The sequence below is a fragment of the Lampetra fluviatilis genome, chromosome 32 (genome assembly GCF_964198595.1).
Source record: "Lampetra fluviatilis chromosome 32, kcLamFluv1.1, whole genome shotgun sequence".
Lineage (NCBI taxonomy): Eukaryota > Metazoa > Chordata > Hyperoartia > Petromyzontiformes > Petromyzontidae > Lampetra > Lampetra fluviatilis.
In genome coordinates, this window is record NC_136306.1 from 7,028,212 (window position 1) to 7,052,787 (window position 24,576).

The 24,576-nt window shown below is 50.8% G+C and overlaps 1 long non-coding RNA gene across 1 annotated transcript in view; it reads right to left on the bottom strand.

Annotated features, from left to right (window-relative positions):
- Nucleotides 1–331: 331 nt before the first annotated feature.
- The window catches only part of LOC144943694 (uncharacterized), a 34,592-nt gene continuing 10,347 nt past the window's right edge, over nt 332–24,576 (bottom strand). The window contains exons 2-3 of the long non-coding RNA XR_013639525.1: nt 2,491–2,564; nt 332–554 (exon numbers count right to left, since the gene is read on the bottom strand). This is a non-coding gene — a long non-coding RNA (uncharacterized LOC144943694). The remainder of the gene's footprint in view (nt 555–2,490; nt 2,565–24,576) is intronic.

The window sequence follows — 24,576 nt, forward strand, 5'->3', positions numbered from 1 at the left end:
CCCCACCTCGCCCCCACCTCGCCACCCTCACCTCACCCCCCATCTCGCCCCCCCACCTCGCCCCCCCCTCCTCACCCCTACCTCGCCCTCCCCCCACCTCGCCCCCCCCCTCGCCGCACCCCTCCCCGTGAGCGGAGTCGGCGATCCGAGCACGAAGGTTGCTCCTCTGCGCTGGAAGGGTCTCAATCAACCGCTCGTTGCGCTGCGAGCTCATGAAACCACCTGGCAGCCGCGGTGTGATTAGCATTTTGACGAGTTGGGTGGGTTGCTGGGGTGGGGTGGGGGGGGCATTTGTGCTCCTGTTGTAGCTGTTGTAGCTGATGTAGCTGCGTATGACGAGCGTTGCTCAATGCTCACAAAGGAAACGATCCCACGAGTCGCCTTAACGGAACGTTGCCGGGGGGGGTGGGGAGTGTTGCTCGTGAGCAACTATGAAGGGCGGCACATGCAGCGCACGAGGGAGTGGCGTGTCCAGCGCCAACACCGCCGCCTTTGTCTCCCCAGTGGCGATGTTTACGCACCGCGCCGGGTTACCCATTTGAGGCTGAGTCGACCTGGCGCGCACACGACGCAGACACAGACACACACGTTCAGACACACACGCACACACACGCGCAGACACACGCACAGACACACACACGCGCAGACACACACGCGCAGACACACACACGCGCAGACACACACGCGCAGACACACACACGCACAGACACACACGCAGACACACACGCACAGACACACACGTTCAGACACACACGCACACACACGCGCAGACACACACGCACAGACACACACACGCGCAGACACACACACGCACAGACACACACGCGCAGACACACACGCACAGACACACACGCGCACAGACACACATGCACAGACACACACGCACAGACACACACACGCGCAGACACACACACGCACGCGCAGCCACACACACGCACACACACACACGCACACACACACGCACAGACACACACGCACAGACACACACGCGCACAGACACACACGCAGACACACACGCAGACACACGCACGCACAGACACACACGCGCAGACACACACGCACAGACACCCACACGCACAGACACACACGCGCACGGGAGCAACCTGGTGAAACAAAGCAGCCCTCATCGCACAGATACCCACACGCACAGACACACACACGCACAGACACACACGCGCAGACACACACACGCGCAGACACACACGCGCAGACACACACGCGCAGACACACACGCGCAGACACACACGCGCAGACACACACGCACAGACACACACGCGCACGGGAGCAACCCGGTCAAACAAAGCAGCCCTCATCGCGGTTCGGCTCGCCGGAGCGGACGTGTGTCACTGGAGCGTGCCTACCCCACGGGGACGGTTTTTGCAATCCTCTCTGTGCCCCCCCTCACCGCCAACTCGTTAGTCCTTGAGCAATGACTCAAGAATGCCTTATCGGTACCAGCCAGGGTGGCGAGTGCTGCCAATGATTTTGTCGAAGCATTTCATCTCTCGATAACAAATGTGTAGCGATTGCAAGGTGACCCTTGTAATCGTGGGGTCTGTGTGTGTGTGGTTTTTAAATTTCAAAATAAGACCCAAAGTGGAAGGGAAAAAAGAATGACGACGCTGAACGACGGTTTAATCGGGGATTGCACGTCCTGATTTCGGAGTAGCGCGAAGGAGAGAACCGTGGCTCGGACCTGTCTACGGACGGGACGCTGAAACGACGAAGGGAAGGACGTCATCGTTGTTGGGACGTTTGATACGGAACATCGTTTTGGCTTAGCGGGCGGTCGGCGGTGGCATACAACGTGACGTGTAAACCATCACGCGAACTCGGGTTATCGTCGCAGCGGCTCTTGGCTCGCCATCGAACAAAGACGGTCACGGCATCACGCGGCGCTTTCAGGAGCGCTTCCGCGGCCGTCTGGAATGATCTTCCTTACGATATTAGAAAGACACTGGGAGCTGTGCACTTTTAAATCTAATTTGAAAACTCATTTCTTGAGAACTGCTTTGTGTGTTTTCGTTTGTTGTCCTTCCCCCCCCACCGCACCTCCGATTAGCGCGGTTGGCTTCGTACGGTGCAAAAGAAGTTCAACGTACACACGTACGACCCAAAGTGTATGCGTGTGCGTTGAACTTCTTTCGCACCGTACGTAGGCAACCGTGCTAATCGGAGGTGCGGGTTGAGTTTAGCAAACTAAACGCGTACACTTACACGTAGTTCTCCCCGTCCTCTGGAATAGTGAAATATTCTTCCCGTTGTGCCGTCCTGGTTGCCTGATTTTTGTTTCATTTCGTTTTGTTGTCGTTCGGAGGTGGCAACCCTACTCCCTAGCAACTCCCGTCGCTCCCCTCTGCTGCTACAACTCCCGAGAGAGGTCCCTCACGTGCGCCCCCACCCCCCACCACCTTCCCCTCCTCCGGCGTTGCCAGAATAATAAAAAAACACACAACGAGGCCACGTGTTTTGTGTTCCGGGCTCGCCGACCTGGCTCCGCGCGACGCTGATTGTTGGCGGTGGTGGAGGCCGTTGCTCCGGAGAACACGAGATCGGTGGTGGCTCTGTCGAGAGAGAGCGAGCGAGGGGAGCGAGCGAGAGAGAGAGAGCGAGAGAGAGAGAGAGCGAGAGAGAGAGCACATCTGCTGTTCATTACGCAGCGGCTGTATTTAGGTTTCCTGCATTATTCCCAAATTATTGTCAAACTGGCTGTGTAGCGAGCCGAGCGAGGTTCTCTCATGGGCAACCCCAGCAAGTTGTTCTTCTCAATTTGGGTAAATGTAAAAAAAAATGTTCATTGTTGTGACAAATCGCAGCAAAACGGAATATTTACAAATATGCAGACGCGTCTTTGCCCTGACAGCTGCCCGACTGCTTCCATTATAATTAATGAATCGATTACATTCTGCCAGTGCCGAGCGTCACGTAACCCATGGGCACGCGTGAGGTTTTCCTGACGCGCGTGCGAGTAGGCAAACGGCAAAGGTGATGTTCTTAGGTTTTTTCGGTAAAGTCACGTAGGTAAAACATTTAAATTAATGAAAGTAAAATAAAAAATAAAATTAATTTTAATTTTTTACCTACGTGACTTTACCGAAAAAAACCTAAGAATATGAATCCTTGCAGTCACGAAAGCTTCAAATCTAGAGGCAAAGGTGATGTCCTGCAAATGAATTTCCTGCCCGTGCCACTGCTGGCGAAAGAGCCTCAAAATCAGCTGAAGCCCTCTCTCTCTCTCTCTCTCCAGAGAGTTTCACCTCCGAGGGCACCTTAGCCCCACTCTTCCACGTGGGCGGGCGGGCGGGCGGACGGGCCAGACCATCTTTGACAGCGATGGAGTACCCCCACGTCGTGCTCTTTCCCACCACACACAACCCTGCTGATGGAGGACTGAAACTTTGGTCTGTACTCCCCTCGTGCTTCACGGCAGATAGAAGCGGTGGGGAGGGGGTAGCAGGGGCGGGGGGAGCGGGGGGGGGGATCAGGTGGGGAGGGTGGAAGGAAAATTAATTTCCCACTTTGGTTTGGCCTCCACTTGGCCGATGATATTTGATTGCAATGCACCGCGCCTTGAGCACCTAGTCAAGAGGCATTTTATGAATGTAATCTCTTATTATTATTATTATCACCCATTATTGAGCGTGATCTCGTTGCTTCGAATGCCTTCCCCGGGAGACGCCCCCCCCCCTCCACAAATGGAACCGGAGACTTCCAGATCGGACGGGGCGTTGCGCTGACCGTTTCGCCACGGCAGCTTCCCCCTCCTGTACTCGCCTTGGTTTAACATGTGCTAAGGTTTCGCGATCAATATTCTCCATAATAGAGGGGGGTTTTTTTTGGGTGAGATCGCGTAAATATAAATGCATCGTTAGAACCCGCCACCACCCGGCACAGCCAATTAGTAAGGTTTGTCACGTAAAGAAAATGCGCCAGTTAGTTACTAACTCAGCACACCGGTGTGTTTGTTGGAGAGTAAAGTCACAACATTTACAATGCGAGTTAACCGCGACGTTTCGACCGGTGATTGCAACCAGCTTTCATCAGGCGAATTGTGGAGAAATCTTCCTGTTTTGGGATTAATTGTTGCACACGTGGGATCTGTGGTTGTCCAGTGAAGGAACTCTAACATTGCAGAACCCTGCGAATCGTTCCAATATTTGTGTGTGGGGTTGGAGAGGTGGGGGTGGGCTTTGTTTGTGTTGGTTTCCTCTCGACCGCTTTGCGTGCGTTGTACACAATGTCAAAAGTTGCTCATTTTTAATCAACCGCACGTGTTCAAGAATGCGCGCTTATTGTTGTTGTTGTGCTGTAGAAATCTTAGCTTCGGTAAAAAAAATCTATTAAAATATTTTTTTATTATTTTACCAGGTAACGCCCACTAAGCTCTATATATTCTAGATTTGAAGTTTTCGTGACTGCAAGGATTCATACTCTTTGTTTTTTTCGGTAAAGTCACGTAGGTAAAAAACTAAATAAATTAAAATTAAAACAAATCACGACGTTTCGAAGGCAACACAAGCCTCCGTCATCAGGTGGCTGCTCCAGCAACATTACTGTAGCGTACAAATTACTGTAGCGTAATTTTGCTGGAGCAGCCACCTGATGACGGATGCTTGTGTTGCCTTCGAAACGTCGTGATTTGTTTGAATTTAGTTGTTTTCGTTTGAATGTATTTTATTTTGTTTACCGAAAAAACCAAAGAGTAAGCTCTATACAGCTCATTTTCAGAAGCGACCAGGCTCTCACAAATATTAGCTCAACGAAGTTTCTTATCACGTAGAAATTTATCGCAGCCAAATACAAAAATAATAATAACAATAATAATAAAATGCCAGATTTTTGAAACGTGCCCGCGACTGTGTCACCTGGAACTCTGCCGGCCTCGTCAGATGTCAGAAGCTAAGCGGAGTTGATGAGCCTAGATAGCAGCGCTCGAACGAGCCGACCGACCACACCTGCACAAGACCAGGTGCGGCACGGGCTGCTGCGGGAGCTATTGTTGTTGTGCGCACGGGAGGGGGGCGGTACAGCAACATCGATTGTTCCTCTACCCCCCCCTCCCCACGCTGTAGTTCTCCCGAACGGTGCGTCACCCGCACCTGCACGACATCGCCGGGTCCCCCCTGGATCACGCGAAGAAAACGAGCTGCACGTGGAGGTCGTTGAGAGGTCGGAGAGCAGAGACGAACCCGGCTGAGTGCCTGGGTTCGATCCCAGGCAGCCGTCTGTGATTGAATCGGGCTCTCATCAAGGGCAGTAAGCTGATGGTCCCATAAGAGAGGTTTTTTTTTGGTTAGACGGTGGAAATATAAATGTGTCGTTAAACCTGCCACCATCAGACACAGCCAATTAGTAAAGTTTGTCACGTAGACAAAACATGCCAATTCGGTACTAGTTCAGTACACCGGTGTGTTGGATAGCAACCCCACAACATTTACATTATGGAAAATATTGGCCACGAAAGCCTGTGTGTTAAACTGATCATCCCAGCCTGGGCACCGTTGAATGCACACACAGAAATAAACAAAGCCCTCCCACACTAAATTTGGTTCCGCACTTCATTTGCCAAAATTTCATCTCTTGAGAATGAAATAATCGGTTTGGCTACCGTCCGACAAACATTACTCTCATTTGGCAGAACGGATGGACGTTTGCCGGCCTCCACCGTGTGTACCGAACCAGAGATCGGTTGAAGAAGCGATCTCAGGGGTAGCTCTGTCATATCCGCTTCTGCGGCGTGCTGTTCTCGCGCACGGTGCACGCTTGCGCTGCACTGCGGATGCTTTGTCTCGCGACGCCGATAACACGAAAACACTCTTTAAAACCGGCGGGGGGGGGGGGGTGGAGGCGGGGGCTGTACTCTACATGTTTACATGCAAGAAACACGTGTGCGTGCAACTCGCACGTGCTCGCTTGACCGATCTCCAGTTGAAACCTAAGCCGCGTGGTGGAGGAGGCTGCGAGGAAAGTGATGGGAGCCCATGGGACGAGTTCCTGCGGTGGTGGTGGCGGCGGCTTCGCGATGGGGATGCCGCTCACAACGACAGCTGCATCCCGGATAGTTTCCTCCAACAAAACCATCTCGCGGACGTGCGCAAGCTCGCGCGTGTGCGTGACCTACGCAGACACCCAGAATTCCTAGGCCCCTTGGAATGAACTTGTCTCCTGATTTGTGTTTGTTGCCGATGAAGACCGCTCGCTTTTTGTTTAACACGTAGTAGTAGGCTTTCGCGAGCGATATTATTCAAAACAAAGGGTTTTTTTTCGATTTAAAGCTTTCGTGACTGCAGGGATTCATCTTCTTGGTTCTTTCGGTAAAGTCACGTAGAAGGGAAGTAATAAAAGAATGAAAATAAACATAATAGAATAATTCTCACGACGTTTCGGCCACAACGCAAGCAGCCGTCCTCAGGTGAAGACCAGGTCTGTCGGGGAGACAGCGTCTGACAGACCTGGTCTTCACCTGATGACGGCTGCTTGCGTTGTGGCCGAAACGTCGTGAGAATTATTCTATTATGTTTATTTTCATTCTTTTATTATTTCCCTTCTACGTGACTTTACCGAAAGAACCAAGAAGATGAAAGGGTTTTTTGTCGGAGAGTTCGATTGCGTGAATATAAATGTGTCGTTTTAATTCTGGCAAAGCCGCCTGATGAAGCCGGCTGTAATCACCAGCGAGATATCGCACTCAAATTATAAACGTTGTGGGTTTACTCGCCCAACACACCGGTGTGCTGAAGTAGTAACCAATTGGCACGTTTTGTTGACCTCACTGATTGGCTGCGTCAGGTGGTGGCGGGGTTTAACGACGCATTTATGCTTAGGCGATCTACCGCAAAACAAAAATGTATATATATTTTTCAATTAAACAAGAGGGCAATGCGGAACGCACACGACGGGGATGGAGAATAGAAGCCACCTCGCGAGCAACAAGCCCGGGTCCAGGTGCTCTCGGTGTATGGACCGGGAAAAGGTGACTGGGCTGACTGCCCTACCCTCGTAGGGGCAACGATCAGGGACGTGGTATGGAAAAGACTGCCCCCCTCCCTCTTTTTTTTACGCTTTTACAATTTTACATCGAAAGCAGCGCCGATGCGTTTGGCCGTGACCGACCGGTCCGTCTGTCTGCCTGTTGATTTGCAACGTGGCGTCCGCAATGATTGCCGTGACGGTGATCCTTCATTGCACGTTTGTCTGCTACGAAGAAGAGCCATTGCCCGAAACGTCACCTGTTCCACATTTTCTTTTTAAGGCCACACAGTCATTATTGAGGAGTGTGTTGAGTTTTCGTGCTATCGTTTGTGCTTGTGCACCGCGGCCCACACAGCAGCAGCAGCAGCATCGCCGTGTAATTTGTTTAACGTGAACAAAACCTTCGTATAACATAAAGTTACTGTTCGGGACTTGCCCCATACAAAAAAATTACGAAGGTAAAATTTTCGACGCCCTCCGAGTTGATGCGTGGCTAGCTCGGTCCACGTCTCCGTAACACGGGGTCAAAGACAACTCTCGTGGTACGATGGGCCACTACGAACAAAACCTTAGCGTAAAGTTGCGCCAGTGTTGTGGGCCTGCGCTATTGGAAGCTGGTGGGCAAACAGAGCAAATCGGCTGAGCGAAGCGTTGGAGACAGAAAACCGGAAAGCAAAAACTAAAAAGTAATAGTTGCAAATATGGAAATGTGTTGTGACCCGACAACTCCCGGGCCAACGTTGTTTCTGTTAATTAAAAACTTTTGAAGAATCCATGCCGTGTGCAGATTTTTTTTTTCCTTCACTTGCTTTTAATTTTGTAAAAGTACTCTTCCGCCGAATTCCACCGCTGTCAGAATAAAAAAAAACGAAACCAGCCAATTCGAGAAGGGTGTTAAGCTCGCAAAAAATTATCTCGGATGTCCGCGATCAACTTTAATCTCAGCGAGCACTCTCTGTCTCTCTCTCTGCGAAAGAAAAAAAACTTCCACCTCCACGTCTGGCAGCCCGCCAAGGTTCTTTAAAGACACGCGCGCGCAGAGAATTGTCAAGTTTACCCTTCTCGAGAGGTCAGCGCGCAGCATGAAAGCGCGCAGAATAAATTTTGAGCGTTGCATTTGGAAGAGAGACAAAAAAAGAATGCAATGATTTAAAGATGTTCCATTCAATTTGTACGTCTCTGGCCGACTAATCTCATACATGCCTATCTCTCCATTTCCTCTGCTGCCATGTTTTTTTTTTGTCAGAGTAAGCTTTGCCTCTATGGGGACCATTTTTTTCCGGTATAAAAATGATACAAAAAAAATAGGCTATTACCCTGTCCGGCAATAATACACCAGGTGTTAAGATCTTCTAACACCACACATAACGCTTGTGTGGTAAAACATGTAAACAAACGTGCTTTGATAATTAATATATTCATTGTCTTTGAAACGCACCGGCCTACACCCAGACACATTCCTATGCCCCCTTCCGCCTGCTACTGCCACAGAGGGTTTCAGCGTTTCGGATCTACAGCCCCGCGTCGTTTCCTCCCTCGTGGCGCTCGTTGTTTGGGCGCAACGTCCGAACGTTTGGCTCTGACGTGCTGGCTCGCTTCTCCGCCAGCGACCGTGAGCCTGAAGTAGGCCCCGGCGTGTGGAGCGAAACGTTGGACGTCGCTGGCGAACAACCACGTCGGGACACATTCGATGTTTGTTCGTCCGTGGGCGCTGCTGTTCCCCCCGATTTGCTATAATTCTCCTCCCGTCAAAATCTCAACCAGATGCGGCCGTTTCCTCCTTCGGCTGCAGTGCCTCCCACAACGTTTGATCATGTGATGTTGACCTCTGCCAAGAAGAGGGAACCGGGAGGGAGGTGGGGGGGGGGAGCCATTCGCGAAAAAAGCAACACACAAGCCGGCTTTGAACTTTGACCTACGACCCGGCTGTCAGCGCGGCCCAGATAAGTGTCGTTGCCTGCGTCGCCACTTTTTTGAACGCGATCGTTAAGAGTTGCGGCGCGCGCGTCAACAAACCCTGGCGAAGAGCGCATCGAGCATCTCGCTCAGAAATGTGCGGATCGTGCAAGCGGTGGGGTGGAGGGGGGGGGGGTGCCTCGGACTATTGGGACGCGCACGCTCGTGTGCGAACGTCTCAAGACAAACTGATGAAATAAAATATCGAGTTTCGCAGCCGTCACATTGAGAACTGTCCCAGCAGAATAGCCCCCACCGCCCTCCATCGGCTCTATTTAATGTTAATAATTTAAACATTTGTTTGTGGGTGAGAGTGGGGTGAAGGCGGATTTTTCTTTTGTTATCACCGACTTTGTCCCAGTTGTGCCGTCAGAAATATTGCCACGAGACCGAGAAAAGCCGCTCTGGAATTCTCAAGGCCGGGCGAGAAACGTTATCGCATCGGGGGGGGGGGGTGAAGAGCCATTGAGGATGACATCATGACATCACAGGAATTCTGCCGAGGTCTGAGCTCCGTTCGATTGGGCCCTCTTTCACCCGACAACTGACGGACGGAGGGTTTTAACGACGAGACAATCCCCCCCCCCTCCCCCCCGTGTGTGTGGGGGGGGGGGGTTGGTGAACAATTTTCGTCATTCGGTGCTCTAATCGCCGTCGCTCTTTAAGATGCCCTTCCTGTTCTTAGGTTTTTTCGGTAAAGTCACGTAGGTAAGCAAGCGTGCTGTGACGGTTCCACCTGAAGACGGAAGCTTGTGTTGCCTCCGAAACGTCGTGATTTTTATTTTATTTTTATTTTATTTTACTTTTATTAATTTTAATTAAAATGTTCTACCTACGTGACTTTACCGAAAAAAACCCTACGAATATGAATCCTTGCAGTCACGAAAGCTTCAAATCTAGAATTAATGCCCTTCCTGCCTTTTACAAGGGCACGGTGGCCTCCTCCTCCTCTGCGTTTTTCCGCCTCCACCGCCGAGGTCGGTTTGCTGCTGCCGCTGCCTTTTACTTGCATAGCCGTTAAATTCGAGCCGCTCGCTCCGGCGAATTTATTCATCCAAACGGTGGTGGTGGTGGTGGTGGAGGGGGGGCGGAGGCTGAAATGCGTTAACTGGTGGCGAAGCAAAGTGCGGTGGCGGGTTTACTGCGTGTAGGAACCCCCCCTGCCCCCCCCCCCACCCCCCATCGTTCACCCCTTTTGATTTGTAGCAAAGGTTGAGGGGGGGGGAGTGACACATTTTCTCGGGTACACGGCAGACATTCTTAGTCTTCAGTTTAAATCCCATTGACTGCGGGGGCTGTTAAAACAACAACAAAAAAACCACCCCCCACCCACCCACCCTAAATGCCCTCTAGTCGACTGACAAGCAGCCAAGCCCTCCCGCTACAGATTTCGACAATAAAGCCTCGAAACGCGGGGCCCCCAATCATCATAAAGTGCACACAAGTGTTTTTTGTCTTTTGTACGCCGGCCAATTACGCTGATTGAGCACATTGTAAGGAAGGCGACGCTGGTTGTTGTTGGTGTTATTTTTATATTTGTTTTAGTGGTTGCGTTTATCTTCTTGGTTCTTTCGGTAAAGTCACGTAGAATGGAAATAATAAAATAATACAAATAAAACATAATAAAATAATTCTCACGACGTTTCGGCCACAACGCAAGCAGCCGTCCTCAGGTGAAGAATAGGTCTGTCGAGAAGACAGAGTCTGAATGAATTCTCGACAGACCTATTCTTCACCTGAGGATGGCTGCTTGCGTTGTGGCCGAAACGTCGTGAGAATTATTTTATAATGTTTTATTTTTATTATTTTATTATTTCCATTATACGTGACTTTCCCGAAAGAACCAAGAAGATGAATCCCTGCAGTCACGAAAGCTTTAAATCGAATGGTTGCGTTTAATTGCGTGTTAAGCGGGGGAGTGCACGGATATAAATGGATGACTAACAGACCCGGTAAACTCAATCTGCCCAAAACGCGTGTTTAATTCGTTTTTCACTTTGAAAACGGCTGAAAGACGTTTTGCATGTGTGTCTCTTTTTAAAAAATGCCTCACGGTTGTTATTTTTATTAAGAGGGCTCCATGGAGTTGGAATTAATCGCTCCGTGGGGTTGGAAAGCAAAAAGAAAATAAAAATGTCGTGCAGAATTTTCAGATGACATCTCAATGATAGCGTGGAATAATTTGCAGAGATTTCTGACCGAGTTTTTAAGAGTTACATTTTTTTAATTCAATTGCGTGTTACATTTTTTAGACCTTTATAAAGAATCATAATTGACCACTGGGGAGTGGACCATGAAATGCTGTTAATTGTTATTCACTCTGTCGAGATACAAGCACAGAATCGCACCAATTCATATTCTGTACGTCATACAGAATGGGTTAGATCGCGTAAATATAAATGTGTCGTCAACCCATCTCCACCCGACACGGTCAATTAGTGCTGAGTTAACGGCCCATTTATATTCACGCGATCCAATCCAAATTAACTTTTGTCACGAATAATATTGGTCGCGAAAGCCTACGTGTTCAATTAAACATGTGTAATGGGTTCACGTGTCCCCCTGCAGCCACTAGAGACCGCTGCATTCACCGCAATTTTGAATATTGAAAAAAAAACAATCGATTGCCGTAATGGAACTATGACCCTGACAGCTCGACAATTTGTCAAAATACCGCGAATTAAAACGCGTGCCCACTTTCACTCGCAATAATCCCGGTGAATGTGAATCTTAACATCCACCGCAGCCGCCGCTTCGTGTTTAAAACTGGTACATGAGTCGCGTTCGCAATTCCCAGGAAATTATTTGAACTGAGTCAATTTGAGAGTGAGAATCTGTGCCCCCCCCCCCGTGTCTCCCGCTCGAGATCGTCTGCCTCTCTGAAGTGTCCACGCACGTAGTGGTGGTGGAGCGTGGTGGTGGTGGCGCGTGGTGGTGGTGGAGCGTGGTGGCGCGTGGTGGTAGCGCGTGGTGGTGGTGGTGGCGCGTGGTGGTGGTGCGTGGTGGTGATGGTGGTGGCACGTGGTGGTGGCGCGTGGTGGTGGTGGCACGTGGTGGCGCGTGGTGGCGCGTGATGGTGGTGGCACGTGGTGGTGGTGGTGGCGCGTGGTGGTGGTGGTCGCACGTGGTGGTGGTGGCGCGTGGTGGTGGTGGCGCGTGGTGGTGGTGGCACGTGGTGGCACGTAGTGGTGGCACGTGGTGGTGGCGCGTGGTGGTGGTGGTCGCACGTGGTGGTGGTGGCGCGTGGTGGTGGTGGTGGTGGCGCGTGGTGGTGGTGGCACGTGGTGGTGGTGGCACGTCGTGGTGGCACGTGGTGGTGGTGGTGGTGGCGCGTGGTGGTGGCGCGTGGTGGTGGTGGTGATGGCACGTGAAACCTGATGGAGTGCCTCACGGCTCTCCTCAGAGCCTCGGCGCGACCTCTGACTTGCGGGGGTCACTTTTAATGGCGCCCTCGGCGTTGACAGAGCTCTGTGTCTCTCTCGCTCTCTCTCTCTTCTCTCTCGCTGCCGTGAGGTCATTCCCAGCACCCCGAAACCTGAAACACATGTCTATATCGACACAATTAAAATCTGCAATGATACTAACAACGATCTTCAACAACGTATGTGTGCACCGTATGTTGGACTTCTTTCGCACCGTACGTTTCCAACCGTGTCCATCGGAGGTGCGGGGGAAGGACAAAAAACCAGTCCCCCCCCCCCTTCCTCTTTCTGTTCACCCCGGCAGTAAAAATTGAATGCACCACGATTCGTCGATCGGCAGGACACGCGCGCGGTGAGGCACAGTGTGGGTATCATCCGCCCTGCAATAGATGCCTGGCCAACGTGCGGATAAAGAGCAGCCCCCAAATACTTTCGAGATGGGCTGCCTCGAAGCCGTCCTCATCGCGGAGGCCCTCGTTCCTGCCAGCAGTGGCATCAGTAAAGACATTTCAGGGCCGCGCCTTTCTCCTTTGCGAACGGTCTCCCGGCACACGAGTGTGATCGTTAAACGGTACTCAGACGAGAATGTTAACGTTTTATTTTAGCAGTGCTAACTTTCAATTTCTATTAACTTTCGGACGCAGGCGCACTTTTTCAAATCGTTGAGCAGTAATGCGCGGCTCGTTGTCAATCCACGTGCTTGGATGAAGGCCTCCCCCACCGCACGTTTTGGTCGCGGCGATTGTTTGACCATACTTCACCAAGATGCTCACCGTGGGCTCGGTGCGGTCAGAACCGCTCCCGGTCACCGCTGCCTCCCGAGCGCTGAGTTTTTGCGCACCGCACGAGGAACCCCTTTCAGGGCTAAGTGAACCTCGTGGAGGGGGCATAGGACCGGTTCAGGTGTCACTCGCCGGTGACGTTATCCCACTTTTGCTCCTCGGTTTCCTGGATTGATGCTATGGATACCTCCCTTTGCCCGGGGGGGGTCTAGATTTTAACTTGGCCTTGCTTTCCGTGAAGGCTAAATGAGCACAAATGAAAGCTTTTGCCAGGCAACTCGACGCCCACAAGAAATTAAGAAAAGCCGCACCGCAATTGTGGGACGCATTTGGTTCTCTGTTTCTCCGTGCCGTGCGTACAACAGTCCTGGGACTCCCCTAGGTTAACTCAACCTCAAATGAGTAACCTGGTGCGTTAAACATCGCCACTCGGGAGACAAAAGCGGCCGGGCGTGGCGCTGGCCGTCCACCCCTTCGGTGTGCCGTACCGGCCTTCATAGGTGCTACTCGCTAACAGCACTTGCCCCAAAAAGTCTCCCAAGGCTATATGGGGAATCTGTGTCTTTTACACACAGTGGGGAGCGGGTGTGTAGTGGTTAGCACACTGTTCCACGAACCCGGCGAACTGAGTTCGATTCCCGCTCACGACCAATAACAGCGGCGAATATATGAAGTGGTTCTGGGCCTCCTTTAGGTCGACTCAACCTTAAATGAGTACCTGGTGTGGGTATGTAACACATCATCACCGGGGAGACAAAGGCGGCCGGGCATGGCGATGCTGGCCACCCATTCTCCGTCGTGTGCCGCGCGAGCCTCCATAGGTGCTCGCAAACAGCACTTGCCCCTACAGTCTGTACGGGGGATCTTTGTCTTTGTACAGACACGCACACACACAAAGTCTTTGGTTTTTACATCTTGAGGAGGTCTGGTGGGGTGAGGAAACCGTTTGCTGCCCAACAGTAAGTCTTCACTGCCAGCTGGGCCACGGATTCTATCCCTGGAGCCTCGTAAAAACACTGATGCGAAAAAAGAATAAGAGTTCGTTTGAGACACAAACGTGTTCGGTTTTTACTCTTCCCCCCCCCCCCCCATCTCTCTCTCTGCACCAGTGAGCTGGGTTGCATTTGAGGCGCTTGAGGGTTTGAGCAAAGCAAAGTAAAAAGCTTAGTGTCCCCAAGTGGCTCAACGAGGGGGGGGGAGGGATCCGGACAACGACAACTTCGCACCTCCGATTAACGCCGCTGGCTACGTACGGTGCGAAAAAAGTTCAACGTACGTACGTACGCACATCATTGTACTACGTACGCACATCATTGTACTACATACGCACATCATTGTACTACGTACGCACATCATTGTACTACGTACGCACATCATTGTACTACATACGCACATCATTGTACTACGTACGCACATCATTGTACTACGTACGCACATCATTGTACTACGTACGCACATCATTGTACTACGTACGCACATCATTGTACTACGTACGCACATCATTGTACTACGTACGCACATCATTGTACTACATACGCACATCATTGTACTACGTACGCACATCATTGTTCTACGTACGCACATCATTGTACTACGTACGCACATCATTGTACTACGTACGTACATCATTGTACTACGTACGCACATCATTGTACTACGTACGCACATCATTGTTCTACGTACGCACATCATTGTACTACATACGCACATCATTGTTCTACGTACGCACATCATTGTACTACGTACGCACATCATTGTAATACGTACGCACATCATTGTACTACGTACGCACATCATTGTACTACGTACGCACATCATTGTTCTACGTACGCACATCATTGTACTACGTACGCACATCATTGTTCTACGTACGCACATCATTGTTCTACGTACGCACATCATTGTACTACGTACGTACATCATTGTACTACGTACGTACATCATTGTACTACGTACGTACATCATTGTACTACGTACGTACATCATTGTGCTACGTTCGCACATCATTGTGCTACGTACGCACATCATTGTGCTACGTACGCACATCATTGTGCTACGTACGTACATCATTGTACTACGTACGTACATCATTGTACTACGTACGTACATCATTGTACTACGTACGCACATCATTGTACTACGTACGTACATCATTGTACTACGTACGCACATCATTGTTCTACGTACGCACATCATTGTTCTACGTACGCACATCATTGTACTACGTACGTACATCATTGTACTACGTACGTACATCACTGTACTACGGACGCACATCATTGTACTACGTACGTACATCATTGTACTACGTATGTACATCATTGTACTACGTACGCACATCATTGTACTACGTACGTACATCATTGTACGTGCGCAGCACACGGCACTTTCATTCTCACGAAGTGCAGCAGGCGCGGGCGGAGCAGCGCTGGGTGAAGAAGTGTGGTTGGTCAGCGTTGTTTGCCTGCGTCTTTACGTTTACTGGGTAACACCTCGGTTTACGTCGGGGATGCGTTCCCGAAAGGTGCGACGACGAATGTCGAAACGAAGCGGATTTGCCGGGGTCAGTAGGTGGTGGGGGGGTGAAGGCCGAGAGGCGACGGATCACGAGAAAGGACGGGACGATGCTGTCAGCGACGTGGGTGTTTGGGTCGAGGCCACGCAAGTCAGGTAGTAAATTGACAACGTACAAACGACGTAAAAGTGGGAGACGTAAATCGGGGTATTCCTGTACCAGCTTAAACTGAAATCGTAATAGACACTCGAAACAAATAATTGTAAATAAGAATTTTGGACATGTGTCTTGGCTGTATCCATCTTCTATCAACTCGGCTAAATCGAGAGCTCTACTCCAGTATATCCCATCTGTCATTCAAATCCAGCACGCTTAGTTTTGATGATGTGAAAACCCATCAAAACGTTGGAAATGCGGTCGAGGCCTGAAACACAGAAATGTTCAGTTCTTACGTTCGCGTGGTCTAGACAAGGCTGAGAGCATTGTACTGTACGTGTGTAGAGAAGTTCCCACGGACGTACTCGGAGACGGAGGTAAGTTATGGGCTTTCGCCAGGGTTTATTAAAGCTTAACAATAACACACAAGGGTACACAACTCCCAGGGGCTAGGGGTCCTACTCTGAGTCCGGGTCCCTCTGTCTCTCGTGTCGGATCGTGGACTCTGCCGACTCCACGGAGCGGAGAGAGAAGCACCTCTACGGCTACCACCGGCTTCTCCCCAGACTCACCACTCGATCCCTCTCTCTACCCCTGGTTCCCTCTTCACCCTGTTTACTTTACCCGTTCCCACAGTGACCCCGCTTACGTCACGGGGTATCCCTTAAGTACCCTAGGAGACGTGACGTCATCGCACTGAACGGCACACCTGACGTCACGTCCCCATTTTACTCCTCTACACGTGTAGTGTGTGGGTCACATGGCATGCATGCACGGCATGATGGGAGTCGTTCCTTTCAGCACAATTGAAATGGGCGAGGAGCCAATTTATTTTTGTTTGCTTCAGACACCTCATCCCCCCTCCAACACCAATTAATACAAAAAATACTTTCATTGTATATCGCATCATTCATGCTACGAGCACCCCATAACCTGTGTACATTAATTATCCCATGTGCAGCCACTGCTTAGCAAATAAAATCCCTACTGCCAAGAAAAATCAAACATGAATCAGAATCTGAATATTTATTAGGATAATATATTTTACCCTTTTTTCTGGCAACAAAACAGGTGTTAAGATGTTAAAACACAAAACTGAAACCTTTTACAAGGAATCATGTCTGCATTAACCACAGAATGCAAACAAAACAACATACTCTGATAATATATGCATTGTTTTTGAAACTGATTGGTCTACACCAGAGACAGCTTTCTTTTGAGCCTCGTCTCAAAACGGTGTTAGACCAGAGGACGCCAAAAGGCGTTTGTTTATACTGCAGGAGGATTCCGATGAGCTATACAGCTCGTTTTCACAGATATCCTACAGGGGTAAGAACGTTACAACAACAAACAATACGCAGGTAGCAGTGCAAAGTACTCCGAAATATACAAATGTAAGAAATAGCACCAAAACATTTCACAACAACATTTCACAACAACAACAAACAAAACTAAAATGTCCAAGTCCCATCACGAGCCGTGTGGGTTATTCTTTGTTTCTGTGTTTAATCCGCGACGGAGTCGAGTCGTCCGTTGCTCTCCGCTGTGTTCGCTGCCCCCGAGTGCGAGGAGGCGGTTAAGCCAAAAGCCGTCTGTGTTCGTACGAATCACTACCAGGACGATGATTTTTTTTTTTACATCGGGGCAATGGCCTACGGTGTTTGGGGTGGAATTGATAAAGTTGGAAGGGTTTCCAGTTTGGGATAAGTGCTGCTGCTGCTGCTGCCTTGATTGTCGACCGATTATTTGGCGGTTTAAAAAAAAAAAGTTGCTGCTAATGTTTAAAATGTGCGTGCGTTTCCACGTCTTGTGGACAGCTGCAAAGGTGCGGCCCTGCAATTGCTCGCTCACGCCACTGCTGGATGAAGGGCCTCCACTAGTGGGAGGATTGGAGAGCCCCCGTCTAAGGCGAATATCATTCTGGCCTCCTCTTTCGCGCTTGCCAATCATCGTCAAGGAGTGTAAACCATCATCACGCGGTACTCCGGTCATCCTCGCGGCAGCGGTGGCTTTTGGCTAAGCCATCGAACAAAGACGGTGGCCACCGTATCGCACGGCGTTTTCAGACGCGCTTCTGTGGCCGTCTGGAACGCTCTTCATTTCCCACATTAGAAAGTCACTGGAGCTATGCACTTTAAAAAATCTAGATTTTAAACTCATTGCTTTTAAACTGCTTTTTCTATTTCGTTCGTTATCCTTCCCCCGCACGTCCGGTTAGCACGGTTGGCTACGTGCGGTGGGTGCCAAACACATACGCGCCGGTTGCAAGAGCAGGGAGTACCCACATTTTACCCCACTACACGTGGCCTCTATTCCGCTGGGTGAACAGAGGCGGTGGATAGGGGGTCGGGGGTGTCGGGGGAGGAGGTTTCGGGGAGTGTTTAGGAAACTTTCCCCCTTTGTTTCAACCGCCGTCCAGAGATTGAACCGCCGTCCGTCAATCTCTCTGGATCGCCAGTCACGGCCGCAGCTTCCTTCAAGGCAGCGTCATGTGTTTAAGCGATTTCGCAAAACCGTGAAGCCGAAACGGACTCGACAATGCCTGTGAAGTCTTCCTGCTGGACAGTGCCACGATGCCGCCACTGGCGATCTCTCCTTCACTGTGGTCTGGGGGATAAGCGGCTGTCAGCTGTGGAGAGTGTGGTTTTCATTACGGCTCCACGTCCTTTACAGCGTACGGAACAACGCCGAGCCAGGCCGCCCGTACCACGGCGTTAGAGGCGGTGGGGGGGTCACGGTTTGCTCCGCTGTTGCCGTACGGCTCTCCGGCGCGACGTCCGACGGTTTTGCTCCACGCGCCGGGGCCATGTTCGTGGAAAGTGAAATTTCCCGCGGAGGCTCCCGACACCACGTGGTAGCGCGTCGTCGTGGCTGGGGAAAAATACCGAACGACGCGCGGGTCACAACACGAGATCTCATCGGGGGGAGCCCGCCCGGCCGATTATAATGAGTTCATCTTCTTGGTTCTTTCGGTAAAGTCACGTGACTTTACCGAAAGAACCAAGAAGATGAATCCCTGCGGTCACGAAAGCTTTAAATCGAAATATAATGAGCTCGCTTCTTCGTGTGCCCCGGCAAGCCTCACCTGTGTCTCAAGACTTAAGGGTGCGGTGATTCGTCGATTCGTGCATCGAGAACGATTCTTCGGCGGCTTAAGCATCAATTAGCTTCTGTAAGAATCGATGGGCGGGGTGGATTGTTACTCGGCACACGAGGACCGTGAAGGGCACCAGCGATGGCTCGGGGAGGTGTTCATCCAGAAGTGGATAGATCATGGGTGGCAGTGATGATGGTCTTGTGTGTAATGTATTAACGTTACTCCTGAGGCCGCTGGAGGCCACCAAATTGACCGCAGCGGCTAAAAAAACAGAGATACAGTATCGAACTGTGACCCCTGATTTGCAACAATTCGATTGTATTATTGCTTTTTTAAAACCACGATCCATGTCGGAGGAAGTTGGAGGAATTTTAAGTGGCCCAGGGAAACGGCTGCGGCTTAGAGGGGAGAGGTATTCAGAAATATGAACGTGTCGGCACAGCAACCTATTTGCTGTACTGCCTCGCAACGCGCGCACGCGCCTGCACACACAACCCAGTTGTTGTTTTTTTCTTCCACCCGAACGGGATCTCTGTGCCGTCAAACAACAATCGTGACCCGTGAGCTTTCTCATTTTACAAGCCGTGCGACGCCCACAGTCTGACATTCAAATTAGGGTTCAAGGGAGGAGGCCTGGGGGGGGAGGGGGGGCGGGTTACAAAGGTCAAATGCAGGAATCAGGACAATTGCACTAAATTGCATGTGCAATTTCGGAGTTAAATAAAATAACCCGAAACGTGGCTCGCCGACGGAATTTGGCAAAAAAAAATTTACGCAGAAAAAGGAAAAAAAAATCTATAATAAAGCAACCAAAACAAAGTAAATAAATAATGCCAATTAAGTCAAGATGACGTTCAGAAGAGGGTTTTTTTTTCAGACGCTACTTGTGATTAAACCGGCCTTTCAAAGTGAGGCGAGTTGATGGGCTCAGCCCGGTCACCAGTGACTCACATACAGACCCATAGACTCACATAGAGACCCACAGACTCACATACAAACCCATAGACTCACATCGAGACCCACAGACTCACATACAGACCCTTAGACTCACATAGAGACCCACAGACTCACATAGAGACCCACAGACTCACATACAGACCCACAGACTCACATACAGACCTATAGACTCACATAGAGACCTACAGACTCATATACAGACCCACAGACTCACATCGAGACCAACAGACTCACATACAGACCCACAGACTCACATACAGACCCACAGACTCACATACAGACCCATAGACTCACATAGAGACCTACAGACTCATATACAGACCCACAGACTCACATCGAGACCCACAGACTCACATACAAACCCATAGACTCACATCGAGACCCACAGACTCACATACAGACCCTTAGACTCACATAGAGACCCACAGACTCACATAGAGACCCACAGACTCACATACAGACCAATAGACTCACATAGAGACCCACAGACTCACATAGAGACCCATAGACTCACATAGATACCCATTACCTACTATGATCACCAAAAAATGTCCGTCCGTCCCGCACGTGACATCACTCCACATGAGACCATTAATGCTACGTCCGTGCGTGACGTCACTGCAAAACAGCCCCGCCCCCTTCATTAATATTCATGCCCGCGTGGAAATTTACAGAACGCACAAGAAGGTCGCGCACTCCACATGCCGCACCCCTCCCCAATAACCATTAGCGGGTGACGGCACTCCACATGCTGCACCCCTCCCCAATAATCATTAGCGGGTGACGTCACTCCACATAGGGCAACCGCCCCCTCGTTAAAATCACGAGCTGAATAATTTTTCTATTGAATATTTCTGATTTATTGCAATATACACCCGTCATTGAACGGGCAAACAAGCTAGTAGATCCACATAGCGACCCACAGCGTCACGTAGCCTGCCTCGTGGTGAAACTGGGTTCTCAATTGCAGCAGCGAGTTCATGCTCCGCACGAAGAGGCCATCACGTGGCGTTAAATTGTCAACACGTTTAAGTGCCCAAAGACTGCCATAGAATGGGTTTCAGATATTAGAAAGGCATGTGGTCAGTAGAAAGGGGTGCTGATAACAGATAAGGGTGCGGGTAATAGTAAAGGCACGAACACGATTGAGAGGCGTGTGGATATTTGAAAGGCGTTGCTGATCGTAGGACGAGATTGCGGATAAGAGAAAGACGCGAGGCTAACAGAGAATTGGAAAGAGAAGCGACTTTAACTTTCGCCCCCCCCCCCGTGTTTTGTCAACGCGTGGGTCATTCGCGGTGCCGCTCACAATTATGAACATTTTAGTTTCTGCTACTCAAGAGTCCGCAGGGCCGGCCCGAGGCATAAGCGAACTAAGCGGCTGCTTGGGGCCCCCTGGCCACCTTCTAGCACAGATGAGTCTGCGTGGTGGGAGGGGGGCCCCCAAATCAAATTCTGCTTAGGGCCCCCAAGAGGCTCGGGCCGGCACTGAGAGTCCGTCTTGCCTGTACGCGGTAAACGATTGAAAGGGGAAGGAAGTTTAATTTGCCCGCGCGATTGTTTCTCCGTCTGCTGGGTCGGTTCGATGGGCGGCGATGGAACGGGGGGGTGGGAGGTTTTGTCGTATCGAATATTTCGTCGGGAGTGAAGTGGCGATCGGGATACCCTCCCCCGCACGACTGACCGTACGTTCCAAGTTATTTAACGTCATTAACGTCCTTCCCTCGCGCCTCCGATTATCACGGTTGGCTACGTACGGTGCGAAAGAAGTTCAACATACATACTGTACGTACATTAACGTGACCCCCGTAAGGCTTACACTGTGTCTTGATTGCTGTTACAATTATTTCACGGATAATTATTCTTGTCCGTGATGTATTATTTTACTGTGGCCCTTATAGTTCAAGCCACACTGTTATTTCTTGATTTGAAGCTTTCGTGACTGCAGGAATCCATTCTCTTTAGTTATTTCGGTAAAGTCACGTAGGTAGAAAAATAAAATAATACTAATATTTGTTATTGACGAATCTGAGTTGTTGTTTAGTTAATTGTGCTTGTGCACCATTGGCAGCATTACCAAATAATTTGTTTAGAACATGGAAGCTCCTTGATTTAAATGTTTTTAAAAAAAAATTTATGTTGAGTTTGTCCCAAATGTATTCAACTTAGACTGTCGGGTTTTTAATGCCATCAGGCGAAGTGCCCCGGAAGAAATTATCGAGCATAGGGCGATGGCCCCATGCTAGAGAATGGCCCGTGGATCCAGATTCCATAGAACTACTTCCGAGACATTTCTCCGTGACAGTTCAACACGCGCGCTCTGGGATGCCGCACTTCGCTTCATGCCCTGTTACACGGGAATGTTCACCGCATCGTAGTCAAACCGATATTTATACATTCTCAAAGCTGAAAATCGGGCAAAGCAAGTGAAACGTATAATTTAACGAGAATAAAATCGAATGTGTGCTGTCATTGGTGACGGGGCCGAGAGCAGCGGCGTAGCAATCGAGTGATACAGGCGGTGCAACTGCACCCAGGGCCCATGGGGTGGGGGTGGGGCGGAGGCGAGCGACGAAAGAAAGAGGTCGCGTGCCAACCGCGCTACGCGGCTGGGCCGAAATCATCATCTTGCTAAACGCGAGAACCCGGTTTGTATCGCCGTTGGGGGCTCGTGGACACCAGGCCTCGTCACCCCAGGATCCCCGGCTGGGCGGTCTCGGCACCCTGACCCCTAAGCCACCCAGCCGCCCCCGTCGACGTTTAACGCGTCACCATTCTCCCACGGTGCGGGCCGGGGGGGTTGGTGGGGGGGTGAGCGCCGAGTGCGGTTGTCGCGTACGGAGATTTCGATCTCGGTGACCCGGGTTCAAATGCGCCCTCCGTGTCCACTCGGCACCTCCCTGAGGACACAATCCGCCCGCTGCACCGAGGGCTGAGCGCGATTGCCGCCCCTAGGTCAGCTCGGCAGTAAATGAGCGACGTTGACGGGAGCCTTTGGAGACAGAGGCCGACTTTTTGCGTGTGGCGGGAGCTCGTTTAAAAAGGGCGGGGGGTGGCAGGCACCACAATGTCAGTGAAAAGGGCACGACACCGTCAAAGTTAATCGGACTTTCAACAAACGTTGAACAGGACGGGTGGCAACGTGATCTGCTTTCGTCCGTCGTGCATTTTGCTCGAGCTGCCCGCGTGCTTGACGATCGCGAATTATCGGTGTCCGCCAGGAAAATGGAAATCGCTGCAGAAAAAACGCCACCCGTGCTAAATGTCGTTCCAACATTTTCTTGACTTCGTAAGAGCGTTGATGTGAGGCTGAGCCGTCCACAGGGAGGGTGGGGTGTGGAGGGGGGGCTCCATCCCCCTCCAGTGGGGGGGGGGGGCTCACCCCTTCTCTTGTCCCCCCCCCCCACTGGCGCTACAGGGCTGTGTCCATAATAGTGGGGGGGGAGGAAGGTGACCCTCAGAAATTATTTTTGGAAAGTGCCCCCACCTTACGATTTATAATCTCATAATAGTGAGACAATAACAGAGATGTAGGCCAAGAGAGAGACATTCATTTACTAAACCATTAACTTCATTCCTTTGCCCAGGACGGCCTCGCCGAGTCTCGTACGACTCTCTCGTCCGGAGGGTCCTTGCCAATCATCCGCAGTAGCTGGGTGACGAATGCTCTTAAGTGCCATCACCAATTGAGTAAAAAATGTTAAAAAAATGCGGGAATTGGGGGTGGGCGGGGTGACTTGTAACTTTTTTTCTTCTTCAATTTTTCAGCCTTCGGTTCCTTGCGAAGACTGCCGCAGGTTCACACGGCCGGTCGTGATCGTCGCCGTCGTTGTTGTTGGCCACCCACGAAGCACAATGATTCTCAAGCTATCGCCCCCCCCCCCCCCCAAAATAACAGAAGCGTTGACGAGACTCAATTATCTGACCGGTCGTCCCCAGCTTGTAGTTTTGTTGTTGTTCCTGCAACTCCCCCCCCCGCCCTCCTTGCCTGCCGTGGCCACCGCCACCACCAGCCCACGTCTTTTCGCCTTTTCAAACATGAAAATATAGTTCTGAAGAAACAAATACATTTTACCTCCTCCCTCTCTACCATTCCCCCCCCCCCCCCCCCGAGGGTTTGGGCGGTCCTTGTGCACTTGGCATTCTTCACACAGACGCAAAAAAACATAATTTCAGCGGGTAGGGGCGTGGAACTGAACAACAACAACAACAAAAAACCCCTAATGAGTTTGGGAAAAGGGTGTGGTGGTGGTGGCGGCGGTGGTGTTGGGAACGGCGGCTTGTTTTTTGTGTGCACAATTCGCGTGTGTTCCGTTTCAGGATTTTCGCGCGCCGCTTTGCACGGAACGTGAAGAGCAACCCGGCCCGTTTCGGCGCCTGTTCGTTACCGCCAGGGGATCGGAGCGGTTCGCGAGCCGCGCGTAACGATCCCCGGTGAGCCCGAGTTCGTCTCCTGGCCTGAACGTGATCGTGGACCTCCTCGAGTTTGACTCGGCCTAACGGTGCTTTGTGTAAACATCGGTTCTGGGGAGACAAACACGGCCTCGTGTTGCCGTGCCCGCCTTCAGAGGTGCTCGCTAGCAGCACTTGCCCCATCAGTCTGCTAAGGCTATACGGGGGATCTTTGTCTGTGTGTGTGTGTTAATGCACAACGGAAGCCCATTTCCTTGACTGTGGTTTTCCTGTTTATAAGTCTGGCCTGATTGAATGCTGTTGTCT